This window comes from Helianthus annuus, chromosome 15, assembly GCF_002127325.2.
Source record: "Helianthus annuus cultivar XRQ/B chromosome 15, HanXRQr2.0-SUNRISE, whole genome shotgun sequence".
NCBI lineage: Eukaryota > Viridiplantae > Streptophyta > Magnoliopsida > Asterales > Asteraceae > Helianthus > Helianthus annuus.
Genome location: NC_035447.2, coordinates 101,579,434 through 101,596,397, shown reverse-complemented (window position 1 = coordinate 101,596,397; position 16,964 = coordinate 101,579,434). Strand labels below are relative to the sequence as shown.

General features: G+C 32.8%; 1 long non-coding RNA gene across 1 annotated transcript; it reads right to left on the bottom strand.

Moving 5' to 3' along the window:
• Positions 1 to 9,263: 9,263 nt before the first annotated feature.
• On the bottom strand, positions 9,264 to 10,240 carry LOC110866370. The gene is made up of 3 exons (XR_002551376.2): positions 10,169 to 10,240; positions 9,627 to 9,700; positions 9,264 to 9,458 (listed from the first exon to the last, which is right to left on the bottom strand). It is a non-coding gene; the product is annotated as an uncharacterized LOC110866370 (long non-coding RNA).
• Positions 10,241 to 16,964: the final 6,724 nt, after the last annotated feature.

Genomic DNA, 16,964 nt, shown 5'->3' with positions numbered 1-16,964 from the left:
ACACGGATCTACGTTTATGAAAAAAATTTTGGTCCAACTGGCCCCGTACGGTGTAGTTCTCATGGTTCTTACAACTGGAGGTGATTTTCATTTTAGCGGTCTCATATATATATATAGAAACATGATCAGGAGAAAACGCTCAAAAGTGTGAGAACGGTGAGAACGCTTCCTGGCCTAACACGTGTCACGCCGCCTAGAAAAGGGCGGAGGGGCTTTTTTGTCCTTTCATATTTATTTTTCTAAACGCGTGTCACATCCCGTTTCCATTTTTTGGCGTTTAATAAATTCGCCGTGTTTTATTGTTTGTAGATCAGGATCATAGTTAATATTTTTGGCGTTTTAATTATGTTTTGGCATTTTTATTGTTTTTTTTAAATGAGGATGTCTGTCTATGATGTAAAAAACATCAGTAATTTTCTTGATGTCTATTATATCAAAGTAGGATGCAGGTCTATAATTTGACAGACAATTATGGCGTTTTGTAAAGATAAATAAATTCAGTTATTCATGTATTGGCATTTAATTTAATTAATGTTTGGTAATAATGTTACCGTCTCTTCATTTTACTGTTTAGCAATTACTGTTTTCGATCAATTTCATCTGTGAATTAGTGTTGATTTTTCATTAATACCTTGTTTGGCGTTTTTTGGCGTTTTTATAGGAACATTGTGCTTTGCTAGCATCTGTTCTCTCAGTTTTCACCCTATCAGTCGTTTTGCTGTTTTTGGCGTTTTATATTAAATTTTTTTATTCGAGAATTAGATAATAAAATCAGAGAATTAGATAACAAATAATAGAAACTGAAAATAAAAATACAAATTATAATCTAATTTCTCTTCCAAAATTTCACTGTCTTCAGCCTCTTCTGCTTTAACATTTTTGGCGTTTTGAACATGTTTTTGAATACCTTATGTAGATCCTTTTTTCCTACATAATGTTCGTCTTCATTAAGGGGTAAAAGTCTTTTTTTTCTTCGTTTTGATGAAATTTTGTCCATCTCATTCAGCAAAAGTTTATTTTTTTGGTGGTGTGATCAGTTGATTATGCAGATACGTCTCTCTTATAGGATGTTTTTGGCGCGTAGTTTGAGGGATTTTTATTTATAATAAATGATATTAATAAAGTAGTGGTCCTTTCAGTTACTGTGTGTATTTTTTACTGGTTTTGTTCAGGTTTTTATGAGTTTTTATGGTCTTAGACATTCCATCTTCCAAGCTTGGCGTTTTTTAATGGCTTTAAGTAGTTTTTGGCGTTTGTTTCCATTTTTAGATTTTAATAATTCTTCTCTAAATTACTTTTATTATATGTTAGGAGTTTTTGACGTTTTACTTCATTATGGCGTTTCCCAATAATTAAGACTTTTGGCGTTTTATGAATATAATGTTATTTTTTTATTCTAAGTTGAAAAATATATAACAAACAACAGAAAAAGAAAATTAAAAAAATAAAAATATAAACAATTCATCTTTCAAATCTTCACTGTCGTCAGTCTCTTTCTTCTTTGAATCATGTTCACTGGCGGTTTGGCTTTGTCATGCTTGTGTTTTTTTGGCCGTTTGGAAATGCAATATGACATGAGTTTTTTGTTTGAATATGTATCTTCAAACCACTCATCAGTGTCATTCGTCTAATTCTTGCCATTCTAATATTCATCAATAAGAAAACACAAAAAATGACATAAGTCTGACCCCAGTATCTTTTTCTTGAAGTTTTGTCCATCTCATTCAGCAAAATGTTATTTGATTCGCAACACCTCAGGAAAGAATGCATTTTTTGAAACTTCGTGTAGAACAATAAACGATTTTTGGCATTTTTTTTGAGAAAATAGTGTATTTAAAAGAAAAGTCTATTTTTTGGAAATTTTTGATATTTTGAGAGATTTGGCGTTTTCTAAGATAATTGGTATATAGTAAAATATGGCGTTTTGAGTAGGTGTGTTTGACGTTTTGGATTTTTTGGCGTTGTAAGATGAATGTTATATAGTAGAAATATGGCGTTTTCAAGTTGGGGGAGCTGTGTTCTTATGTATGAGAATGTTTTTTTATATATGGATGCGTTTTGGTCAATAATGGCGTTTTATTCATTAGTTGGCGTTTTTGGTATAGAAGTGTAAAGACCTTTTTACCCTTAATGAAGCGCGTCGACTCAATAGAATTCGTGTTATTTACGAAAACGCCACCGTGCCAATCTAGTCCATAGATTGTTTTAATCGGACGATCCATAAGCGTTCTCCCCGTTCTCACACTTTTCATTGTTTTCTCTAAATCTTGACCCTATATATATATATATATATATATATATATATATATATATATATGCTGAGGTTCGAGAGTGAACACTAATGTATTTGCGAACTAAGTGAACAAATCCTGGTCATTGATCTACACACGTGTATGGCCAGGATCTCATCATCAAATCGTAAAATACACTAGTGTATTTCAACATCAAATCCTGGCCATTGATCTACACACGTGTATGACTAGGATTAGTTCACTAAGTTCGCAAGCTACACTAGTGATTAGGTTCAAGAGTGAACACTAGTGTAGCTTGCGAACTTAGTGAACTAATCCTGGTCATACACGTGTGTAGATCAATGGCCAGGATTTGATGTTGAAATACACTAGTGTATTTTACGATTTGATGATGAGATCCTGGCCATACACGTGTGTAGATCAATGACCAGGATTTGTTCACTCAGTTCGTAAATATACTAGTGTTCACTCAAGAACTCCACCCTATATATATATAGAGAAAGGTTAACATACTTCACGGCTTATCATACTTCACGTAGGAGACAATGGTAACCGTTGGATCAGGGGTATAATCACGCATGGAACATATAATCACGCATGGGACCACATAATCACGCATGGGACCACATAATCACGCATGGGACCACATAATCACGCATGGGATCCAAAATCACGCGCGTTATTTTGGTCAAAAAAATAATTACGCATGTTATATATTTCGTGAAGTACGTTAATGTACGTTAAGGCGTGAAGTACATTATACTTTCTCTCTCTCTCTCTCTCTCTCTATATATATATATATATATATATATATATATATAGGGTCAAGATTTAGAGAAAAAAATGAAAAGTGTGAGAACGGGGAGAACGCTTATGGATCGTCCAATCACAACAATCTATGGACTAGATTGGCGCAATGGCGTTTTCGTAAATAACACGAATTCTATTGAGTCGACGCACTTCATTAAGGGTAAAAAGGTCTTTACACTTCTATACCAAAAACGCCAACTAATGAATAAAACGCCTTTATTGACCAAAACGCATCCATATATAAACAAAACATTCTCCTACTGGGTTAGGGGGAGATAGTGTGCCCAATCTCAAATTTTTAACTTAGAATGGTAGGCTAGTAAAATAGTAATATATAAAAAAGTATACATTTATAAAAACACCATATTTTTATTTGTTTATATAATATTATTATACTTAAATTAAAGACAAAAATATGTTCAATTTTATGATGTATATTAAAAACTATTAACATTCTAAAAAAATGAATTTCCAATTTTAGGTTATTCCAGTTATATCTTTAGTTAATATAACATCCTATTTAACACATATGGCATATTACGAAAATGTTATTGGTCTAATCCTATTTAACACATATGGCATATTACGAAAATGTTATTGGTCTAATCTCATCCATTAACACCATTAATCCAATGACCTATATTATTTCTAAGTCTTTTATGACATAATAATCTTTTTAGCCAAACCACACCTAACACAAATTGACATGATGGAAATAGTTTAGTGTGAATAATGAATAAAAAAGGTATTTTAGATTTTGCAATTTTAAATTTTAATACAAACTAATATTAAAGGCACAAGTTTTGTACGGGACCCTTAAATCGAACAAAAATAGACGTAAAAATTTTAAACCACACATACATGTTGTAGCGTGTTAACTCGAAAAAATCAGACCGAAACGTAAAATATACAAAAGAATAATTTAGTCAACCTAGGACCACGCGTTGCGATGGGTCGTTAAACCGCAAAAAAAAAAAAATAGATGTAAAAACGCTTGTAAAATTTAAATTGAAACATAAAACATTATCGTAAAAAAATAATAACTGAGTCGAAATGAAAAAAAAAAATCCCACATAAAAAAGGAAATAAAAATATCTTACCTCAGATATTATTAATAGTAGTAGTTTAATAATAAACTTATAAAATATAAGGTTAATAAAATTCAAATTAAATCATATGGCTTATATTGTATTTTTACTAATCCTTTCACAAAATGAAAAGTAAAAGTTATTAATACTCTAAGGAATGAAAATAAAAAAAATTACTAAAGTTTAGGATAGAAAAAAAAAAGTTACTAAAATGCAGGAAAAGAAGAAAAGGAAAAAAATAGAAAATGTCATCGAACTCAAAAAGCTTATTACACAACTTAAATTAGCATAAATCTAATTTAATTGGAGAGTTGTGAGACAAACTTATTTGGACAATTAATATATGAGAAATAAGTAATAAGTAATACCTTATCAGTTATGTATTATCAAAGGTAACCATAACGTGAATCAACCATCCCAAAAGTTTTTTGAATTTCGAATAATGTCTTGGATCTTTTATATTAGCCAAAGGGGTAATTATAACGTGAATCAACCATCCCAAAAGTTTGAATTTACCAAAAAATTGAAAACTTAATATCCAAGCATGAAGTTTGGCGGCCTAAAGTTTTGTTTAGGGACGATGACATTTAACCACAAACCCGACCACCTAAATTTTTTGCAATTCAAATTCGGGATGGAATAGTGTACGTATATCATTTTTAAGTATCAGGATATTTTTAATGTAATAAGTATGGTAACAATTTTTATAAACAAATATTAAGACCCTCGCGTTGCGCGTTGCAATGGTGGCGTAAAAAACCGTAGAAAATAGCACCATTGCCACACCACTACTAGCAATCATCAACACTGAAGTTGCTATGTCTTAACACGGAGTCTGTGTTTAAATGATGTACACTCTTTCGGTATCTAATAGAGTCTGTGTTTACTAAACGTTATGATGCCGAACGGGTGTCAATTATTCTAAACTTCCGTCTTGAGCGTATTCTAACACTAATCGTAAAATAAACGATCCGTTTTCTGGTTTTTATCGCAAAATTTTGAGCGAAGCATAAAGCGAAACGTAAAAATGTTGAACGAAACATAAAGGCATTTTTTATTCTTGGCGACGAAACGAGTGTCCAAGAAAAATTTGGTGATAGAAAATTTTTGGGCCAAAATTTAGTACATGTGCTTGTTTTTTAGTGTCAAATTCGAGTGTTTGTAAGGTGATGAAATCATATATCGTTACAGATAGTGAGGTAGTCACGGAGACCGAAGCAAATGTTTTTCATGTTGATGTGACTATTATGGGCCAAAAAGTTATATATATTCCGCTTTTGTGTATGAAAAAGACTAGTTTAAGATCCCGCGAATTTCGCGGGTGGACTAACACACAAATACATAACTTAAAATTGTTGAAATAATTCTTTGAAAGAAATAAACGTTCAAGTAACGAAATCCATCCCTCTACCAACGGGTACGTAATGTCAAACGAAGTTAGAAAACCAACGCACTCTTTTTACGATCTAATTAAACAAACAATACAAATACCGTTCGGCTCTTACACACACGTCCCAACGTATCTGAAAGGTAAAATAAAACACACTATTTTTACGGTCATTAATATTATATGTAAATGACTTGCTTTAATCGAATCTATTATAAAGTCAAAAGAAGAATATTTCTGTAGTCGAAAGAAGATAATTGAACTCTACATGTTTGGTATCGTTTACATATTGGTTTTTGTTTGCTTATGGTGGGTTACAACTCCTTTAATGGGAAAATCAGAAAAGAAAAAAAAAAGTTTCACAAACAAAATTACTAAAATACATATGGACAAAATTACTAAAAAAGACATGAAATGGAAACAGTATATACAAACATCAAGCGGGAAAAGTGGTTTAGAAGAAACTACAACAGGTGTTATTTGTTTTATTGTCACATAATGGTCCCCTAAACCATTAGTTGCACAACCAAGGTTTATATAAGAAGAATTAACACAAATAAAAATGAATTTGTTTAACTGAAAGAGAACCAATCAATGCTTAGTAAAGCTATATTATAGTTTGGATTGAACTCCGATTAAGTGTTTCTCCGCACACGTAACATGTCCGCAAGATACCAAAAAACCAACAAACTTAACTACCACACGCGGCAAAATTTGAGGTTTGTTTGAAGTAAAATACGACAAAAGAACAGTACCTGATGTCAACAACCAAAGGCCATGTCTTTGATATTAGTAACCAAAATTGGGCATTGCTGAATAAGATCCAAAAAAAAAAAAAAGAAAAAAAATCATCACACCTCGAATTTAACCAAGAACCGTGTTAATGCAAAGTACTTTGAAAGAACTGTATGAATTAGAATTTTTTTTTTACGTGCAGTAAAATGGGCCAATGAGTAACGGGTCAGAATGGACTTGAGCCAAAACGGTAAATATTCTGACTGTCAAATGTGTACCTGGTTGTCAATTGTTGCTTTATATTAGAAGGGATTTCCATAAATGCTAAAAGAGCAAATTCGGTCTCTTTTCGTAGTATTGCAGCTACATTATTTGACATGATTTCTGTGAAATTGACAAACTAAGACAACAAATAGAATAACATCAGAAGTTACAATATCTTAGTAGCACACTATAGATACTAAAAAATAACATTAGAAGTTACGATATCTCAGTTGCGATCAGGGATATTATCGTCAAATTCTTTCATTATGTCCCACGGCCCATCACTATCCTCAAGTAATACGATAGAGAGTGGAAGCTTGCTGTACAAAAATATATATTATACTTTACCAAAAGCCGATAAAAATTCTTACAAATAGAAACTTATTACTTAATAAATGTTGTAGAGTGTAGACAATCACCTTGCTTCAAAGATACATCAAACTTAATAAATTCTTCGTTGTAGAGTGTAGACCTCCAAATATGAAGCGCCTTCATAAGAAGTCATTGTGGTTAGTTTGCCTTCAAAGCAATTTGTTATAAAATAAACAATGATTATTTTGAAAGAAGCCCCATAGTGCGACCCAGTCCATGGTATGGATCCTAAAACAACAATGTTCAGATTTATCTTATCTTAAAAATCCCAATAAAAAGCATTAAATTCAAAGCGAAAAGTGACCCGATAACTTACTATTCCATAAGATCACTATCAAGGCTTATTCCCACCCCTAATTTTAGTGTAGAACACCACCACATTTAGTTTTTTTTTATCATTTTGCATTATTCAAATGACTCCAAACATTCTTTATATAATTACAGATATACAAACTCAGAAAAGATTCAAAATGCTCTTGGTAATCTTGATTAATTCATCAAAATATACTTCTTTAAAGCTACAATAAAAGATGTTATAATCCGGTATTAAAAGGGAAATCAAGAGAATTGTCCACCTGATTATATTAACGATTCAGATATCTTGCTTACACAATGTCGTTAATCTCTTATATCCAAAACGGGATGAATTTTGTAACCCACCACCGAAGCAACCTGAGCCCAAGGTCGGCAACACTGCCTAAACATAATTGACGAAAATCATACCTAAAAAGATAGAAAAGATCAGTAATTTGATATCAAACCGACGACATAAGAATCCAAAACGAAGAATCAACACTGGCGAGTATAGAGGTGAAGAAGCGATTTGTGGTTTGAAATCGGAAAGAACGATCTAAGATATATCAAATTAACAATCAGAATATGAATCAACAAAAGGAAAATACATACAAGATTGATTATAGTGGCTGGATCTTTGAAGAAACAATTGTAGCGGCTTGATCTTAAAAGAACCATCAAGTCTTACCATATGGAAGACCGAAACAAAAATCATATTGATTACAGCATCACGCGATATTATAAAATTATAAAATGAACCAACAGAAAGAGAAACTTACCATATGGAAGACCGAAACAAAAATCACGAATCTTTGCCGACCGTTGTTGTTCAGAGATTACGTTTTCCGTTGGTTCACTGATTGCTTCTCCATTGACATATTCTGTAGTACTTGAATTTGGTTTCCCTAAAATAGCATTATGTGATTTTAATGTACGATTTAGAACTGACTTACTATCTAACTAAATCAAAGATTGATTTGATTTGGTGTCACAAGAGTAAGAAACTGAGAAGAGAAGAATACGATTGTAAAACGTTTTGCCGCTAAAACATATCTTACCTTCGATTGTCCGTTCTGTAGCATGGTGTGAAAGATCCAGATAACGAAATAATTTCAAATCTTCCCTACAACAAACCATATATTTCCGTTAAATGAAATAATTTCATAAATTATTCAAATTAAGTTCCTAAGATCATATGTTACGGTTCCTACAGAAGAACTGGCATGGGGCAAAGTCACATGTGAAATAACTTCTAAGCCCGCTATTGAACACGATAAGATCCGCGCCTTTCCATTTCACAGAGCCCCAATCCATTTTATCGAGTTTCAAAGTGGTCCTCACTTGTTTTGGTGAGCCAGCTGGCGGTCGACTCTGCAGGACCAGGTATGGGGCCCGGTAATACTCGATCGTGCAATTAAACTCAGCGAATTTAAACACCAAGAAACCAGTATGTTTAGTTATTAGTCTCCTGTTAACTTCATATATTGAAGATTTGTTTGTTACAGCAGTTGATAATAAACACAAAAGGGATTCCCATTGGTTTTTTCCAATTGAATCACCAACAAATGCTAATCTTCTGTTGCTCAGTCTTTCTAGCATAGTTTTTGCATCAAAGAAGATAAAAAACTAAGGATTCATTTGCAAAGAAAAAACTTTTACCAAAAACTCCAAATGATTACTTTTTATAAAAAACTGAAGTCAAAGATGCTCGCCAGACTACCAATTCATTTCCATAAAGTGAGTGTTTTGCATAAGAATATGATTTGCATCAAATAAATATAAGCAGCACATGATAATAGGTTTACTCATGTGCATCCACTTGTTACATCAAAACCCAACAAAAAGTTAAGCAGACCAAAGTGTTACTCTTTTAATATGTTCCCCTAGATAAACTTTATCAATTATGTCCCAAAACAATACCTAAAGAATGTTTATTAAGCCAAAAACTCACAATTTAGTGCACCCGTAGTGGTTTCGAAACGAAATAACTGATTTTTAGTGATAACGAAAACCTCTTTTCCATGAATACCAAATTCTTTGGGTTGATTTGTTTCGGCCCGCTTGATCCGACCCGTGTCACACGTTATCTATAAAATTAATATAAAGGTAAAAAAATAACTAAATATATCGGGTTATCTTTTATACCTTCAGCAATCTCCATTTTGTATATTTTCAGCACAAGCAACTCCTCAATTAACGTGCTGACTGGCTTAACCGGCCTTGACACGTTTGACAAAAGCCCAAAACGCTCCAAAACTACCCATTTTCCGGTAACAAATAAGTCTCTACACATTGCAAAATAATAAACAAATCGAAAGCAAAAACCAAAATAAAAATTACCTGAAATAAAAAAAATCTAAAAGCAAATTGAAAAGCAAAAACTGAATGAAAGCTTAAACATGAATACAAAAGTAAAAACATTACCTATGTTGCTTCATCGAGTGGTTTTCCACAGTCGATGGCTTCAAATTTGGCGAGTTCCCCTTTCTTTCAGTTTACTGCACATAAATGAAAGCTTAAACATGAATACAAAAGTAAAAACATCACGAATACAGATTCAATATTTCATCCGGCAAATAATCAATTTTCCAGCAAGATATTCAAATACAAATCAGATTCAGATGATAAAAATCAAGAACAAAATAGTAAATTACAAATCAGTAACCATAACTCATGGATAATTCTGTAGTATTTTAATTACATTCAACAAAACTTATGGATATTGAAACCCTAGACCTCAAAAATCGTAATTATTGTTCCAAAACTCATGGATACTCAGATTCAAAAACACAAACCTGATGGTTGTTGAAAAAAAACATCTACAAAAAACAAATTTAAGATATAAATCTACAAAAAACAAATTTGATTTACCATATCAGTCGATTTAGATCGAGAGATCACCGTCATAATATTAAGTATAAACCGAGTCACCGTCATAATCCCAATCGGAACCCTAAATCGAATACCTTAAAGATGAAGATGAGAATCCATGGTCTGCGGCTAGGTTTTCTCCAAACAGAATGCGAATGAGGGATTATGCGATGAAGAGGAACAATGGAAACAAAAAAACCCTAATCCCAGTATGAGAGAATGAGAGAGAGAGAGACTATAAAAGAAGCGTATGTGAGAAGCTTCTCCAATCGATGTATATTGCCGCTCAAATAAGAATTGTGAGGAATATTAAGTTGACAGGTGGCAATAATAGGATTAAAATAATGCCAAGTGGCACCAAAGTGTTTTGTTTTAATATAGATAATAGATATTAGAGATTAGATTTTGCCAATAACGAGGGGTATAAAAGTTTCTGTTTCAAATTTTGAAATTGATTAATTCTTGGAAATTCAGAGAGTTTGTTTGGAAATTTAGAGAGTATGCAAAAGTATTAGGGTGGTTAGACGGGTCCAGTGAAAGTTTGCATAGTGTGGAAATTAACGTTTACATTAAAGAGATATTGAAGTTTGTTAAGCAAAACGTTTGGTTACAAAAACTGGAATTTTAGGTTTTCATGGGTATTAACTTATTTGAAGTTAATCATTGTGGTTTTCAAAGATTTTATCAAATGTGGGTTGGGTTTTGAAGATTTGAGGATCATCGAGCAATAGAGAAATTGCGTTAAACCGAACACAGGTGTGGTTAAAGTGTCACACCCCATTTCCACGTATTACTGGTGGGCTCGATGGGGAGTATCGTGACGTAGTTGATATCACCATGGTCAAACAACACAAATATAAATGCACAGCGGAATCAAAAGGTAGATTTATTTCAACTGAATAAGATTGTAATATTTAAGTATCACAAAGTAGTTCAACAGACATTAGGCATCTAAGCTTGCGAGACTTCTATTTGATGCTAGGAGAGACCAGCCTATTACGCGTAGTACCTACACTTAACCTTTTTGGGAAAATACGTCAGTTTACACTGGTAAATACAATTTAACTGACTCATTTTAAGAAGGTTTGAAAAAATTTATTTGAAGGCACATGGCACAAAAGATTTTTATAACTTGGGATAATTATTTGAATATAAACTTGTAAGGAATTACATGTCTGTTATGCGTTTAGTAGCCCGGTTCATGCCGGGTTAAAGATTAATAGACACACCGCATAGTATAGTCCCGCGGCGGGAAACCAGCGGTTATACCTTAATAAATGTAAGTGCACTGACGGGTGTACGCCTACACCCGCGTGCTAAGGTCGTGGCCATTATTTGAATGATGCCAAGGATATCTGGGACATTGTCATTAAAACTCCCAAACGCGTAAAACAAATAAAACAAAATTTTAAACGGGCCATCTTGATAATACTTAACCACCAATCGATTAAGGTCAAATGCCCGACCAAGCGGTATTTTATATACCGTACCCCAAGCCCGTATAAGGAAAATAAGTTAAAAGTATTTACCTGAGCAAGTATAATCACAATAAGCAAGTGCAAATAGCTTTTACGGGTCTCTTATTCTGGAACGAAGGTTTATAATAACCTATTAGAATCCTAACGGGTCTTTAATTAAGCCTAAGCTTAGACCGGTTAGTTTTAAAGAAAGATACGGTTCAAACGCATGATAAAGCGAAGACCAAAATAGAATATAGTTTAGACCCGACAAGTTTGGAGACTTGTATAATATGGGTAAACTAAACACATTCTGGATTTTGAGTAAAAAATGATATGGTTTGACCCGTTTCGACTAATGTATGCAAACTAGTCACATAAGCCGATCCGAACGCGTAAAGTGCGTAACGGGTAATCAAATGAATCACATACAAGTTTCCTAAGTTAATATGCTTTAAATATGTTGTGACATCAGTAAGATATCTTCCATTATGCCCGGAATGATTTTAAACTCAAACTATGTCCCGTAAGGGCATTTTGGTCATTTAAAAGGTTATGAAAGAGTTTAAATGATAATCTGAGTTACAGGTCTGATTTAAAATATACTTAATTTAATAAGTTATAACAGTAGGGTATCATATATATGTGAAATTTATTAATTATATCCATACTATACACCGAAGGGGTATTTTGGTAATTTCACATAAGCCTAAAAGGTCAAAACTGGAAATCTGAGTTCAAATCTTTTGGTTACTGTAAAAATATAAAATTTTACTGAATATATCAGTAGGCATCAAACCTTATATGTTTAAAATAGTTCTATTACTTACTATGCGTTAAAAACGCTTAAAAAGGCGATTTGGAGCCATTTCCGAGTTTGGAAAGGAAAGCTGACATTTTTATAATTACAGAAGGCTCAAAATAATTTATTTATCATATTAGATCAGTAGAAAAAGGTTTGGTATCAAAAGGTTTTGTAAAACTCATTTTATAGTCCGAAAGGGCAAAACCGACAATAACCGAATTAAGCTTAGAACTCTAAGTTATGCTCAGCCTAAAAATAATTAAAAATCTCCAAAAATCTCAAAATAATATATTATGTCAGTGGGTAAAAAGTTTGATATTAAAAATTGGGTTTAGATAGGCTATAAGCTAATTATGCCATTAAATTACTAAAAAGTCTTTTATTTACGCTAATGAGCATAACTCCTATTCTAGACCTCAAACTGAAATCAAATTTTGGGTGCAAGTTTATAAATCAGTAACTAAGGTGTCTACTCTTTTACCTTTCCAAAAATCACATTTTAAGGTCATTTGGGCATAATGGTCAACATATAAGCATTTTACGGAAACAAGTATGTGAATTGGATAACTAGTGAATCAAGTAGTATAATCTCAGGGGGTTATACTAACATGAAACCTAGTCCTAAATAAGCTCTAAGGCACATCTAAACTATGCTTAAACGGGTCAGAACTGAAAGTCAAAGCATAAGTCAAACTATGCGACTTTCGGTTCCGAACCGAGCCTAAACTGAAAATTGTCGGGGTGAACATGCTTAGACATGTTCTTACATTAATTACCAAGTTATATTAATGATAAAACAGGTTGTATGGATCCTACATTGCTAATTATGCATTAATTTGAGATGATCCCAGGTGCCCCTATGATGCTGTATGGATTCACAACTTCAACTATTTATATAGGAGTTTAAATTTCTCAAGATCGTGCCATGTAACTCTACAAGTGTTGTGAGATGATCCCAGGTGCCCCTATGATGCTATATACCAGTTACCAAGCCCCTGTTTTCGAAAACCACACTAATAAGGCGGTGTAACAGGCTGAACAGGCAACTGTCCAAAACCTGCTGCCAGAGACAGGCTTACGGACCGTAAGCCGAAGCCCTTGCGGTCCGTATACCCCTCTTACTGACCGTATGCTTATACGGATACGGTCTGTAACCGACCCAGGTCTGATGCGCACAGGTATGCTTCTTGCGGACCGTAAGCCTGGACCCTTACAGTCCGTAACCGATGGTCTGAGGACAAAAATTTTGCAAACTTTAAGCTTTGACCATGCACTTCTTTCCAATCCGAATCTTGTGCATTTCTTTTCAGTGGAGGGGCCAATTGCTCAGACATTGCATGCCTTGCATGCACTTACACCCCTTTGGCACTTTGTGGCAAGTTTGAAGTGACGGAAATCTCAAGAATACATGTTTGGACATGCTTTAGCTCAAGTTCAATTCTTTTAATCAAGAATTGTAAATTCCTAAATATTGTAGTAACATTTTAATTTAATTTCCGTATAAAAAATGGAATTTATCTATTTAGGAACAACCGGCTAATATATCAGATATTTATCATAACGATTCAAGGTCTTGGGATTTATAACTTGGGTCGCTCAGAGGTATTTTAATAACATGTCGCCCTTCTTAAATCCTACCATACATCTTTTATTTGATCCGGGTTCCTGACACGTTTGTCTTACATGACACGTGTCTTTATTTTATTGGGTATGATTTTACGAGGTGTTACATAAAGTCAAAAATAGAGAAGCTACAATGATTAGTTTCAAGTTAGTGAATTCTCATGAAGATTGTCGTATAGCCAACCGGAGGAGCGTTTCAGGCACCGTGCAAATGAATTTTGATTTTGGTAGACTTTTCGAGACAAATCCGAGACTTGTTGTTGAGTTGAAAGAACAAACTTTTACCAGTTGCTTATTAGTAGGAAATGATTTATTGACGTAAAGCTAGCCTAGGGAGAGGTGATGGTGGTCGATCGAGTTTGAGTTTCTCACTATCGGATACAGGTTATTTGAGGGGGAAGTCTAGTTCGGAAGCTTCAAGGAGTTGGTTTCGCTGCAAAAACTCGGATCAAGAAGGGGGAATCTATTGCAACATTTAAGATGAGAACAATAGATCATGACTGATGTTGCAACACATTCAACATAGCTCTCAAAGTATGAAGTTCAAGATTCAACAGCAACGGATAAGGGGGGATCTATTAGTGTATTTTGTGTGTCAGTTACTGTGCGATTAGGCTAGATAGAGTGTGTGTTATATATGTATAAATTAGAGAGTGAATTGTAATTAGTTCATGAGACATACGCACGTATGAGACATACGCACGTATGAGACATACGTAGCGTATTAGACATGCATGATAGAGTGCGCAACCCATGAGACATGCGCTTGAGGCTCCCAGTGCATGTCTCATACCCTATAAACAGGGACTCATTCGGTATCTAATAAAATATGTGTTAACGAAATGTTATGTTGCCGAAATTTTGTCAATTATCCTAAACATCCGTCTTGAACATATTCTAACACTAATCGTTAAATAAACGACCGCTTTTCTGGTTTTTCGACGCAAAATTTTGAATGAAACATAAAGCGAAACGTAAAAAACAATGAACCACACATGCACGTTACGTCGTGTTAACTCGTAAAGTTTAGAACGAAACGTAAAATGAAAATATATGAAAGATGAAAAGTGTAGGGGACCAAAGTTTGAAAGTAAAAACGTTGTGAAGTTAAATTACAAACAATAAAAAGTTTTGAGTTAAAATTAAAAAAAAAATTATGAGGTTAAAATTACAAAAGCAGAAAAGCTTTTGAGTTAAAAGTAAAAAAAAAATATATATTTTTTAATAAACCCCCAAAGCATAAGGTATGAAACCCAATGGACAAAAATGTTGTTAATTAATGATATATGATATATAAATGAGCACCAAATTTATAATTTTTGTAATTATTGCATAGCGCACAAGTAATTCACATAATGAATTCAAAAGAGAGATGACATATAAAAACATTGCATGGGGTAAAATTTGGTGTAATTTAAGAGTAATGTTATGTAACCTTTGCCGTTAAAAAAATATATATAAAAACATTGCAAGTAAAAACTCAAAAGAGAGATTACATATAAAAACATTGTAACAATTATTGTTAAAACTCCTATTTATACATGATATAGAAACGTAAAGAATCCATCAACCAATGCCGATATCTGCGTATATAAACCGTCTATTTTCACTTGTATTGATTATTTGTGAAGTCGTGATCAAATTTCAAGATGGGAAAAAGATTGTTCTTCTTCATGTTCGTGCTCGTTCTTTTTTGTTCCGGTATGGTATTCTAAACTAAAAAAAATAATATATTTAATGTACATTTATTTTTTCTGTTGGAATCAAACAGGTATGGGGTTATCGATTATTATATAGTTAAAACTTCAACCTTGTGTGTAGATAACCTATGTTTGATATCTTTTTCATAAAACTAAATACACAGTGTGTAATTTCTTTTTCTTCACATTTTGTTATATGTTTTTGTTTAAAAAAAGTTTTGTTCGAAATATAGTTTTTTTTTTTTGTATCGTATACTATATTGAGTGTTAATACTATACCGCTATCGTGACAAAAACCAATATCGAGTGAACAACATCGATACAGTATTATCGGAATCGGTATCCGGATTTGTTGTTATGCTGTTTGATCCATGAACACCACAAATTTATTTTTAGGTTACAAGACTTTATTTTTTGATTTATACAAAAGACGACATTTGTGTAACAAAACCATTGTAACTAAACTCTTTTTTAATCATAAACTATACTAAGTACCTGTAACGTAACGAATCAACTTGTGTTCAGAATAATGTATTTTTTTGTCATAAACTAAACCGATTTCCCGTATCATACCGGTAATGAAACTAACCGAACAGATACCAACCTAACAACGTTAGTACCAACATCGGTATTATTGGACTGGTGTTGATATACATTTTTTGGTTCTTGCTAACATAATATTTTGTAAAACTATGAACTTATCTTTTAGTTCATGCTTATTTTTCTCTATATTTCAATATAAATTTTATATAACAGTTAACAGTGAAACACGAACACGACCCTCTCATGACCCTCACGTTATAATATAAGAGTTATCCTCCTTAGTTTTACCTTTTTTTATTTACGTTTGACTGTTTTCATCCTACTTAGTGTATTATTATTCATATTTTTACATATATATGCTTAAGTTTCCTAATAAATTTAGTTTGATTTTTACGTTTTACAACCTGTAATGCGTAAACACATTGTGAATCCATAAAATTTACTGCTTTACTATTGCTATAAAGTACGAATTTTGTGTGAGATGAAAATATCATATATATATTTTAAAACTAATTATTTGTTATAATGATTATGATTATTATAATTATAATAAAGATAGAAAATACTTGCAGAAAAGAGAATGGTGAAGGTTACAAAAGCAAAGATGTGTGGAACTCCTGGGACTGACCCGTTCTTATGTTCCGATGATAACGCGTGTAACAAAATTTGTCAATTGAAAAAATTTATTTCAGGACAGTGTGAAGAGGGAACTACTTGTATGTGCTACAACAAGTGTTAAACTAATTGCATATTTAATACAATA